The sequence below is a fragment of the Fragaria vesca genome, linkage group LG4, assembly GCF_000184155.1.
Source record: "Fragaria vesca subsp. vesca linkage group LG4, FraVesHawaii_1.0, whole genome shotgun sequence".
Taxonomy (NCBI): domain Eukaryota; kingdom Viridiplantae; phylum Streptophyta; class Magnoliopsida; order Rosales; family Rosaceae; genus Fragaria; species Fragaria vesca.
In genome coordinates, this window is record NC_020494.1 from 11,321,466 (window position 1) to 11,326,067 (window position 4,602).

The following is a 4,602-nucleotide window of genomic DNA, read 5'->3' on the forward strand; positions in this document are numbered from 1 at the left end:
ATTCAAATGCTCCACCACAATTGATCAGTGTATGAAATTTTCGACATTTTTATGCTGTTTGGAACAACATTAATGAAATTAATGGAAAAAAAATATCCAAAAACACATAAACAAAAAAAAGAACATTGATGAAATTAAAAGTACTAAAATCAACAAGAACATAGGTGCATAGGTGCTAAATTACATCTCACTTTAAAAGTACTAAACATCCCACATTAAAAATTAACCCTCAAACAACAACTAAAAATATCCAAAATCACACAAGCAAAAAAAAAAGAACATGAATGAAATTAAAAGTATTATTTTAGACCAAATTAAGTGTGGTTGAGTGCATTGTAACACCATGCAACCTAAAAAACAAGTATAAAATGAATAAAATCAAGTATTCTAATATTACGGGACGGGATGGGATTTTTCGGGATAGTCCCGTCCCGTCCCGTCCCGTTATGGTAATGTTAAAACGGGACGGGACGGGACGGGATTGCTATTTTCAAAACCTATCTCGTCCCGTCCCGCTAACTTTCGGGACGGGACCGGTACGGGATCGAGATTCCGGTACTAAGTGCCCAGCCCTACTTTAAGCATTTGGGATCAAGATGAGACTGAGTGGGGACAAACCATGACAATTCACGTAGTTCCACTTGAACACTTATGTTCTTATCTCCCCTTAATGGCGGGAATATAGTCTCATCAAAGTGACAATCTGCAATTTAGCGATGAATGAAATCGCCTGACAAGGTTTCTACATATGCGGATTATAGGTGGAGGTTCATATCCAACCTAAATACTTATTCATCTCAAATGACCCATCATTGTGCGCAGTGACATTGCGATTTGGCACCTAGAAATAACATCTAGCCGAGCTCAGGGTTTGGAGATCCGTTTCAATCATGTTTGAGCTCAATGATTGCAATCCTAGTACACACACTACCAGGACAAGCACTTTAGCATTGCGATTTGGCACCTAGAAATAACATCTAGCCGAGCTCAAGATTTGGAGATCCGTTTCAATCATGTTTGAGCTCAATGATTGCAATCCTAGTACACACACTACCAAGACAAGCACTTTAGCCGACCAAAAAGTTTCGTCGGCCTCGGCCTGTTAGCTTAATTTGTCGGCTAAGATCTTAGCCGACGAATATTCGTCGGCTATAGTTTCGTCGGGAAAGAGTAGTCGGCGATAACTTTAGCTGACGACACCAGAAGACGTCGTCGGCTATTATCTGGGACAATAGCCGACAAATATCTTAAATGTTTCGTCGACCATAGTCTGAGACTTTAGCTGACGAATAGTAACAAAAAATTAAAAAAATAACTATAGCCGACGAAATATAGTCTGTTTCGTCGGCTTTATAAGTGTTTAGTCGACGAGACATGCCATAATTCGTCGGCTAAACCTTATAAAAAATTAAAAAATACTATAGCCGACGAATATCTTCGGCTAAAGTATTTAAATATCGTCGGATAAAGTTGCTAGTTTTTGAAAAAAAAACTACAGAAACTTTTGGCCACCTCCAATCACCACCAAAATTTGACAAAATCTTCCTCTCAACATTTCGAACAACTTTCTAGAAGAAGTCGAAGCCCAATTCTAAGCCTAAACAGGTCAATTGAATCAAAATATAAAAATCCCTAATTTTAAACCCTAAAAACTTCAAATCTTCGATTCTCCTCACACACACCGAATCGAGCTACCAAATTCTTGGCGAATGTAGTACTAATTAAACTCAACTTATCCATATATAGAACTCACCAAATGGTGACCTGCGGAAGAAGAAATTCGATCGACACCGAATCCGAACCGGCGGAGTTTTGGAGCTCGATTTTTCCCTCACGGCGGCGCCACTCGATGCACCACCTACCCAGCAATGAAGTAGAGACGACGGCGAAGCTTTTGGGACAAGTGTGGCGGTCTCCGGTGGCTTGACGGCGGAGCCAGGCCGAGAAGAAAATCCGGCAGGCGAAACAATAACTTTTTCTGATTTTCTGACTTATCCACCTCCGGTAAAACTCCTATATAAAGAACTTTACCCGACGAAATTCTTTATTTTCGTCGGCAAAATCTTTTGAAAATTTGGGTTGACCGCCAAAAAAATTTTGACAATAGCCGATGAAATCATATATTTTCGTCGGTTTAAGTCCTTTGAAAATTATGAAAATTTTCCCCCAAATTTGGTTTGCCGCCTGATTTTTTTCTACTTTAGCCGACGACTTTTCATATATTTTCGTCGGCTAAAGTCCTTTAAAAATTTTCCTCCAAATTTGGTTTACCGCCAAAAAAATTTTGACTTTAGCCGACGACTTTTTTAATATCTCGTCGGCTAAAGTCTATAAATTCACGAAAACGCTCATATCTCCCTCTATATTATGTTGTTTGGTCAAACCTTCCACATGAAAAACGCAACCGCCTATATAAAAATTTTGAGACATTTACCTTCCGACGATAGGGCTCCCCATAGAGAATAATCACGGTAAATAGGGTTGACTGCTACTATCGGCACCGAGACGTTACCCGATTTACGTGATTTTTGAACCATAGCCGTATTTCACCATTATGAACACATCTTATTTCACGATATTTTTGATAATTTTTCTTCCTATGTAGAGTTGGTTCACAAAGTTGTATAACCTACTAAAAAAGTTATACAACATTAGTAGACACGTTGTGATTCCGATGATTAAAATTCACAAACCAAAATTCGACCGTCAGATATGATCATAATGACGAAAGATGTCTATGGTAAAAAATTCAACTGGATCCGACAACGTTAAGAGCTCGATCGAAACAGTCAACCCTAATCCATCGTCACTTACCACACGAAAACGCTCATATCTCCCTCTATATTACATAGTTTGGTCAAACCTTCCACATGAAAAAACTCTCACGTAGATGAGACGCAACTGCCCATATAAAAATTTTGAGACATTTACCTTCCGAAAATAGGGCTCCCCATAGGGAATAATAACGGTAAATAGTGTTGACCGCGACCAACGGCACCGAGACATTACCCAGTTTACGTGATTTTTGAACCATAGCCGTATTTCACCATTCTGAACACATCTTATTTCACAAGATTTTTGATAATTTTGCTTTCTATGTAGAGTTGGTTCACAAAGTTGTATAACCTACTAAACAAGCACGTCGTGATTCCGATGACTAAAATTCACAAACCAAAATTCGACCGTCAAATATGATCATTATGACGAAAGATGTCTATGGTAAAAAAATTCAACTGGATTTGACAACGTTAAGGGCTCGATCGAAACGGTCAACTCTAATCGGAAATAAGAAAACTGCTTTGAAGCCCTAAACGGACTCGGATGGCCAAAAATGCCCATATGTCATGGCCAAGCCATTAGAGCCGGCGACACCTCTCCTCTTTTCTAGACATCGGCACAGCGTTTTTTGTCGTAGCCGTGACCCATATTGTTGTCCCCACATTAGGGGATAATCCCAAATAAGTTTTTCACATTAGCATATATACAATTCCCGTTTGCAATTGTATGATCAAAATCAACTCTCGTTGGTAATTCCAAACCAACTTGGAGGACCTAGAGAACTTGATGATGATTGAATCCGCAAAAGATTATGGATCATGATGCCACAAAAGATCATCGACAATATGTAGTCAATTAAGGTAGTAAACAATCCACTTGACTAATAACTCAACAAGTAGAGTTATATGAACGTTCCAAGAAACGCTCCATAAGTGCATTTCACAATACTTTGTGGTCATTACTTTTTGCACAGATTGCCATTGAAGGCTTTTGTCGATGTGGCGCGTTAAAAACTTTGAGCGCATGAGATGTGAAATCTCGGCATCTAGGCTTGTTAGCCTGGGGGTCAAAACATGTGGTTTAATCCTTTCCAATGAAAGGTTCCACATATATCAAGCGAAGATTCGCCTTAGACATCGAGTACGTCAAAACTCAAAGGAGCAGAATGTTACATTGCTCTTGCATACAAAACCAAGCTGTTATGAGACTCGATAGAGGTCACAAACAATGTTTTTAATGGTTTGTCATTCGGATTGATCATACACAATCTGGAAAAGCCGCGAATTGATCAAACACAATTCGGAAAAGGCCTTGGATTGATCAAACACAATCCGGAGAAAGGTCGGGGTTGATCATACACAACCCGAACAAGGAAGCAAGAGTGATCAAACACACTCTTCACCCGCGAATAAAATTTCGGGATTTTGGTACATGCACGCACAAAATCCCAAACATAGAATGGAGATAGAGAAGGGAGGAAAGGACTTTATCCTCCTTGAGTTATTGAACTTGGAAAAGTTTAGGGTTTCAAAACATACCTTTCGAATTCAAAACTTCAAAAGCTTGAAGAAGTCGAAAAATTGTAGTCGGAGGAAACCAAAAATCGTCGGCAAGCGGCGGCCAAGGGATTGGCAGCTGGTGATGTCCAATGGCGACCGGGAAAACAGTCAGCAGAGGTGGTCGGACAGAGGAGCCGAAAAACACTTTTTTAGGGTTTGGAAAACAAATGGTGGGATATTGGCTCTAGGGTTAGAACAAAATGCATGATAACGTGATGAAGTATAAACAGTAGAGTTAAAGAGAGATAGCAAGAGAATAGGGAAT